Source organism: Priapulus caudatus, unplaced genomic scaffold (assembly GCF_000485595.1).
Source record: "Priapulus caudatus unplaced genomic scaffold, Priapulus_caudatus-5.0.1 Scaffold603, whole genome shotgun sequence".
NCBI classification, from domain to species: domain Eukaryota; kingdom Metazoa; phylum Priapulida; class Priapulimorpha; order Priapulimorphida; family Priapulidae; genus Priapulus; species Priapulus caudatus.
The window spans coordinates 137,939-146,297 of record NW_014577664.1 but is presented as its reverse complement, the minus strand read 5'-3'; the positions used below and the strand labels follow the sequence as shown (position 1 = coordinate 146,297).

At 38.3% G+C, this 8,359-nt stretch overlaps 1 protein-coding gene and 1 long non-coding RNA gene across 2 annotated transcripts in view; one reads left to right on the top strand and one right to left on the bottom strand.

The window, feature by feature from the left end:
- LOC106812049 (atlastin-2-like) overlaps window positions 1-1,455 on the bottom strand; it is a 19,371-nt gene extending 17,916 nt beyond the window's left edge. The window contains exon 1 of the mRNA XM_014815811.1: window positions 1,406-1,455. The gene's annotated coding sequence lies outside the window, so the exon portion shown is untranslated. The remainder of the gene's footprint in view (window positions 1-1,405) is intronic.
- Window positions 1,456-1,735: 280 nt separating this feature from the next.
- LOC106812051 overlaps window positions 1,736-8,359 on the top strand; it is a 21,554-nt gene continuing 14,930 nt past the window's right edge. Inside the window, exons 1-2 of the long non-coding RNA XR_001394277.1 lie at window positions 1,736-1,825; window positions 5,084-5,228. This is a non-coding gene — a long non-coding RNA (uncharacterized LOC106812051). The remainder of the gene's footprint in view (window positions 1,826-5,083; window positions 5,229-8,359) is intronic.

The following is an 8,359-nucleotide window of genomic DNA, read 5'->3' as shown; positions in this document are numbered from 1 at the left end:
TGGTGGGTAATCGTCCTGGTGGGTAATTGTCCTGGTGGGTAATCGTCCTGGTGGGTAATTGTCCTGGTGGGTAATCGTCCCAGGGTTCTCCCTACGTTGCGCAAACGGGGGGCGCGCGCCCCGTTTGGGAAAACTCCCCCCTGTTTCAATCGTTGCGCCCCGTTTAAATTACCTCCACCCCGATTAAATTCCTCCACAATAAAAGTTTGTCAGCGTGGGAATCGATCGTCAAGAATTCCCATTCGACCAGGACACCCGGCACGTGTATTTTTACCGTGCCACGCATGCACTGCAGACAATACACAAGTACAAACAGTCAACCTGTCCCACACCCAACACTAACTGTACACCGACTCAGCTATCTTATATATAGAAGAACCCCAAATACCGTCTATGGTGTGGTGGCGATTTTACGCATTAATTAGTGGTACGGTAAAAAACACGCCCCCTTAGTTCCCCCCCCCTCCCCCTCCCCTCCCCTCCCCCCTGTTTGAATTTCATCCTGGGGAGAACCCTGCTATGGTGCATGTATATACAATACCGGTGACGTCACGCGTGCGCACGCCACAATATTTCAAACAGAATTGCCAGTACTGAGTAGTGCTGACTTGTGACAAATAAATGCATAAATACATGGTGCAAAGTTGTGGAAAGTGTTCAAAAAGATAGGTGAGATGTCCACGTAGATAGATAAGTGTTAAAAAGCCCGATCATTTTGCGTTTTGTGAGCGATTTTTCGTGGGAACTTTGGGGAGCTGGTGCAGCGGTTCAAGGATAGAGAACATCGATAGAGAAAGAGGATAGAGAGGAGAGAGAGGATAGAGAGGATAGGAGGAGGAGAGGGTTAGGATTAGGGTTAGGGTTAGGGTTAGGGTTAGGCACATTGGTTTTATTGGGACCCATGTTCTCTATCCTTGGGCCGTTAGGGCCAGGGTTAGAATTAGGGTTAGGGTTAGGCACATTGGTTTTATTGGGACCCATGTTCTCTATCCTTGGGCCGGTGCAGCTGCGAAATCTAGTTCAAGATGTTCTATAGCCCTGCGACAGTCACTGTACCGTACGCGGGCTATTTATAGTACTAGAGCTAACAAACGCCAAAACGGGGCTTCAACGAACGACGGCTGCCGTACCTCCAGCCACTCCGAATCAAATAAGCACAATGAGCTTCGAATATACCGTTCTAGCTAAAACAAAGGATACTCAAACCACTGTCACAGTCTGTTGACCAGTATTTAGAACGAGATAAAGTTCATTCAACCAGAGTGAATCAAATATCACACTGACATAACGTATATTTTGTTGAAGCAGATAGGTCCTAGTGATGTGTCTGACAGCATCTTAAATATCTGCCACGGCCGCCAAAAGACATGTCGAATCTGTTTAACAGTGAAATGCGTTCTCTTACCAAGAGTTGGCCTGCCTGTTGCGTCTGGATGTTTATTTCGTGTCAGAAGCTGCTCGGCCATGTTGTAATTTTAAATGACATCACGAGGTTCCCGTGAGCCTTAGCGGTTTCCAAACTACTTAGGGAAATAATTATATTTATAATATGCGCACTTTTTAAAAGATATGAAGGTAGCAACCAAAACATAAATAAATAAATAATTAAATATTTGTCATTTCACATTTTGCTCCACCCTAACTAGTAATTTTTCCATGTAGACTAATGTACTACGTTTTAGTATATCAATCCGCTAGATATGTTAACCGGTCATGAGTAAACACGAGATGGTGGAGACCACTTTCGTTGCTGGGAGCTATATTTGATGATAATTTCAAAGCTTGCAATTTTATTCAAATTGTTGGTTATTCCACAAGATTCCAGGTAAATGCAAAACTAGCATCACTGGTCGTCATTTTAAAACCTAGATTGTCGTAATTGCATCGTTGTTTATAGAATAATTCGGGTGTAAATCTGGGTACCGCCTTGCTTTCATACGTGCGTTCCGAATTCTAAGTTTCTAGTTACAACTTTATTACGACGCGGCGCGTACAGTATGTCGATTATCAAATGTGTGTCACTGTCAGTGATAGTAATCTACATTGCCGGTAGCATCTTGCTGTACATGTGTCGACTACCATGGTGAATAGTTGTGATAATGATGTATGGTCCGTGTGAACTTGTCTAATTTTATTTTAGGCACTTATTTAGCTCTTAATTTTGTACTAGGAGTATTACGATTTACTAAATAATTTATTATCATTGGTGGGGTTCTTGCAGTTTCAGTATTATTCGTAGTACAAAAATGTGTAAAAATGTCCTCCCAGTTTAAAATTCTATGTTCTATGTGAATCCACTAACAACATTCTATAATCCCAAAGATAGCAACATGTAGGCCTATTCACAATCAGGCAATAGTTTTGGACCTTAACCCAACTATGGCACTGCTATGTATGTTCAGCAGTAAAACAGCACATTTCAACCAACATATATATAAATCAATCCATACCCAGATCTATCCATCCAAAATATACAGATCTGGAGAAAGTTTTCCATGTCATGAGTCTCCAGTATAACTATGAGCATGTAAAACAGCATTAGTAGATATATATATATATATGCGTTATTATATACAGCATATAAGTATTATGATTGTGATGTATGTGAGTTACTTGATGTGAGAAGTTGTGTAATGTAAATTAGTGTATGCACGGGTTGCTTCAGTAAAAGTTAGTAACTTACTGGTAGCATGCTGGAATTTGTGGAAACCCCCAGTTTACCATCATTGTAAAAAATGTTTTCTCCACTCTCTTATTGCATGTACTCTTGCATAAAACTAGATCGACATTGCCCCTAGTATACCCAACTGTTGGCACTTGATGCAAGCTGCAGAAACCCCTACTAGTATTAGATCAGTGACTTCATAAGGGCATATTTAAACTGCAACTGCTAGCTTAAACGTGTGACTGAGTGGTCTCAGAATTAGTACAAGAATACTTGTAATGTGCTTGAAGTACCGGTACGTTACTGCCATATAAATCCATCAGAAGCTATTTTCCAAATTTAGCCCATGACTACAGTTAATAATATATAAAATTATAAAAACTAACAAAAATTATTAACAGCTAAGGTTATAATTAAATAGCATGGGAGAGAAATGTTCACAATTTATTTAGTCTGTGTATTGTATTTTTAGCTACTCAAACAAGTTTATGTCAACTCATTCAATGTATTTAACTAAAGCTCAATGCGTGTTATCATCTGTCAATACTCTCACGGTTGTCAAAGTGCTTCCTCCAGTTGCTATTGCCATGGCTGCAGTTGATTCTTATATTGAATTACTGCTTGCACTAATTATTCAAGAACTTTGCATTAATCGCTTCTACTCATATCTACCTCGTAACCCATTAACTAGTCCTGTTTATGAGAATGGTGGCGCCACTTGCCTTGCATGCATGTGGTGGTTATTCTCTCCAGCGCCTGTATATCTGTAGCTGTGATGTGTAGCATTGGCCAAGGTGCTCCACACCAGGTTACATTGATGCAGCAGCTGTGATTAATCAGTAGTTACCTAACAATGTATAGTTTTGTATACCGATTATGCACCGGTTTATGTATCCCATCTGTCATATATTTCATATTACTATATAGGCAGGTGTCAGCATTACTCCTATATAGCTTTGCGTCAATTCATGTATAGTTGTTCTCGAGGTAGTCTCTTTAATATATCCCTGGTTACTATAGAAGCAGCACTACATCCATCAAAAGAATATCTGTCTTCCACTACACACATTGTTGGCACGAGTTGCTAGCTGAGATTTAGCTTCGTGAAAACACCACCACATTCATTGATTGCATACACATTGAGTTGCTAGCACCATGACTTGCAGGCCTCTCGCCCAGCAGACTGCCAATTACATGTGTACACAATTCAAGAGCATTTTGAGTTGACTTTACCCAGCCACAAAACTCATATCAGCAGTGGTAATAGAAGAGTTGATTGTATTGTTCCAGATACTGGCAGTCCCTTGATTGCTCACCACTGGCTCCTCCAGTAACAATTTTCACGTGGAATCTTCTGTAATCACTCAGCCCCTTGTACTGTAGCCAGCTCAGCGCATCTGGACTCTCTTGCATGTGTTGGTTCCTGCTTTATTGATGGTTGATATTGTATTTCTGAAAAAAGCTAGTGTTTTATTTTTAAATTGTACCCATATTTAATATACTAATTCTTTCCATCACAGCACAAGTGAACTTGCTATATATATAACAGTGTTATGCATAATTAAAAGTGGTGTTTTTAAATGTATATATTGTTGTTAAATTGATTACGTCACCGTAAATACTAAAAATAAAAAATAAAAAATAAAATTCCTTTATATCACTAAATATAAGTAATTCTGTTCACCTTTTATGGTTAAATTGCTGCATTATGCTTCCTATTTTACTATATTGTTTGATGTGAACATACACTCGTGACTCATACATAGCCCATAGCAAGCAATTAATGTCAGGAACATAATATCAAATCGTCCAGGTTTTTTTGGATTTTTAACTGGTTGAGAAACAATCTTATCAGGTAAGAATTTGACGATACGTTTCGTCCCGTTAGTTCTTACTTTTAATGTAAAAAAATGGCAACAAACATTTTTCAAATTTTACCATAGAAAACTCGTGACGTAGTCAATTTAAATGTCAAGGCAGCTAATTACCAAGAAAGTATACAGAGACAGAGACCCTTGGTTATGTAACTCAATCACCATGATTTATATTTAGCCATAAAATGCATTTCCATGTTGAGATAATTTATGAAATGAATAGGACTGAGATGATAGGAGGATGATAGGAGGATCTGATCAAAATCTGATACAATGCTGTTAGTTTACGTGCACGTGTATGTGTATGTGCATAACTATTTGTTCCAAATGCCTCGCATGATTAATCATTAGTTTTGATTCTAGGTAAATTTAATGGTTTTTTGCATCGATCGTAAGATCTGATGGCATATAGGAGTAATATTTATGTGAACATGTGTTTAAGTCGTTTTTTTTTAACTGCATGTCTGCTTTTTGCGATTCTTATATTTTGTTACTGATAGGTATATACCTGACTATTCAGTAATTGTCATGTATCTTTTCACAGGGACTCCGTTGTATGCTTAGAGAATGTTTAAAGTTTCCTACAACGGCACCTGACTTAAGGACGCGGTCAGCTTTTCACAGGCACTTTCAGCCACTTGCAAACACTGGCAAATTCACAAATGTTCAGCTAACGTCAAAGTGGCAAGGTATGCTATAAATCAGTTATTAAAACATGTATATATTGTGTAACACACATGTATATATATATAGTTTGAAAATTAAAGAGTAAATAGTGGTCAGGAGTACACTCAAGACGTTTTTTGCAGTGCTTTTGTAAATACTAATACATAATCATGAATAGTAAATGATGTAATACAATATTTTCAAATTGCACACTACAGAAACAGTCTAAAAAACACGTAAACAACAACTCATATCATCATGTTGGTCTCTGTCCCCATGTATTATACTATATTTTTGAATGTGGGTCAACTATCAGTCAGTCATCACTACGGCAGTTTATTATATTTAGATATTATCAGGAGTCTATCAATATTGATAGACTCCTGATATTATATCAGAAGTAGATAATAGGGAAAATTCCCTATTATCTACTTCTGATTATATCAATGTGTAATCTATAGCTATATGTACACGTGTAATCCTGTTTCTACCTGATAAGACTAGTATAAAATTTAATTAATAGCAAACAGTGTTTATCGCAGCTAGGTCAGTCATAACTAATCATAACAATTTACCAGACAATTCCCTGTGTGTAGTGTTGTCAATCGGTTGTAATTTCGTAATCGATCGTCGGTTGGACCCAAGTAACCGATGATCGGTTAGTCGGTTACAATCGGTTACTCGGGGTGTTGAATGCCTGCGTGTGCGTAACGTCGTGTGCATGTACGTGTGTGCATGTATGTGCTTGTTTAGCCCTGTTTACTGTTTGTTTTGCAGTGTTTACTACTGTGTGTATAATACATGTATGTTAATAAAGGATAACTTGTATAGTAGTGATGATATCTGTGATTCTCATCACTTTTCCAAGTTTTCTTGTTTAGGTTTGACATTTATTTTGGGTTTTTTTTCCCTATGAAATCGATTATGGATTTTGATAACCAAGCGCTTGGTTCGAGCCACTGTTCAACCGATGATCGAGTATAATCGATGACCGTGACATCACTACCTGTGTGTATACATTTCGCATCTGCAAACACAATCTGTGTAACGTATGAATTGTTGCCTAAATGCACTAAACACCAGATCAAATTCTCAAATATCTCTGCGGAGCATGGCTAGCCAGACTTGGTTTCTTACCTACCGCACAATGCACAAACTTGTATTACGTGTAAATAGTCTCCTTCACAGTCCAATAAACCAAATAACAGTGTTTCCCCTGCATTTACATGAGCGTGGCGGGCCGCCTCGCTCAAATTCTCAGCCGCCACACAGAAATTTGTCCAAAACACCGCCTCACTGACGAAAATCACTGTTCTTCCATAGAACAGCGCTTATAATGCACCAAATTGCACCATTTTTTCCCAAATTTGGACCCCGGACCCCCCTAGCTGAGCGAGCACCTGCGGTACTCGTTTTCCTAAGGACTCAAAATGCGCACACACACTAAAAAAATCAACCACCTCACAGACCTTTTGGCGAGGGGAAACACTGCAATAAGGTCATTGACTGCCCAACTAATCCTCAGGTACAACATATACTAGCAACAAAAGAAGTTTTATATTCTAAGCAGGACACATGAACTCTTTGCCCCTTAATCTTGACCTGAACAAAATAATGGATATAGAATATACAGATCTATCTATATACTAAAAGATATGAATTTATATAGGATTCATAATAAGCAGTGTTTCCCCTGGCCAAAACGATCTGTGAGGTGGTAATTTTGTTTGGGTGTTTGCGCGTTTTGAGGTCCTAGCAAAGCAAAGGGTTTGAAAAAACGGTGCAATTTGGTGCATTCTAAGCTATTCTGAATACATTGCAGGGTTTCTTATACATAAGAGGCACAGTGGCGCACCATCGTTGTCAAATTTAACATCGCCATTGTGAAAATGTTCCTGTATTTACTGATAAGTATATCCTGTATCTATATACCTATACGTATATCAATACATCCTGTATTTACTGATAAGTATATCCTGTATCTATATACCTATACGTATATCAATACATCCTGTATTTAAACCCATCATGAGCGTTTTTTCCCCAAACTGGCCATTACCTCCTTTGTCTAATTTTCCCTCAGAAGAAACCCTGCATTGTATGAGACTCTTGAATCTCTACACGGCGTTGTGTTTTACGTTTGAAGCTTTATTCGATTTTAGTTCAATGAAGTGTAGTTTATAGATGGAAGAACATTGATTTTCGTCAGCAAGGCAGTGTTTTGAACAAATTTCTATGTGGCGGCTGAAAATTTGAGCGAGGCGGCCCGCCTCGCTCGTGTCAATGCAGGGGAAACACTGATAAGTACAATGAAAGATATACCTATATCAAGGCAAATGAAATAAACTATTTACAGCGGATATGCTACACCGCACAGTGGAATATCTACTTTGCCTAGAGATAATAACAAGCTTGTCACATAGATAGTTAAACATCGTTTAAACAAAACAACTACTTTCCCACTACACAGTAACACATGTATGAATTGCGTTCCACTTACTAATGCTCATAACTAGCCATATAAATTGTAAAAACTACAACATTGTAGACAAATGCAACATCACACAAATCTTCGCATTTTAAAATACTGGCCACAGTGACATTCCTTGGCTCTGGCATGCAGCCCAAAGAGAACTAAATTTACACCCTTTAAAATATACGTGGAACAGTTGAGCTGAGAATACAAAGTACAGTATCCCAGGGAGCGAACTGAATTTCCAGTTTCCAGCTTGAAAGGTAATACATCAGAACTGCTAGCTAGTTTAACAGATGTAAATTATACCTTTTATGTAAACCATTGTGAAACTTTATGCTACAGTGATTAAAATTATTTATATATATGCAAGCATCATGCTTAGACAAACTGTGTAGGATGATATAAGTAGACCGATGCATATATCATTACTATACACTTTTACAAAACTCCATTACGCATGTACAAGGATCATAAATTAAGATTGACCCCAGTTAGCGAATGATATGGACATCTGGTAACGGAATATGCACTTTTTTTTTAAATCTTTAGGAATTAATGAATTATTTAAAAGAACAAGTGCCGCAGAGCGACAGCGCTCAACTCACTATTCTTCTGATAAACTCACTGGCAACCGAATCAAGTGCGCCCTCCCGCCACCGCATTGATAGGCTTTTCTAT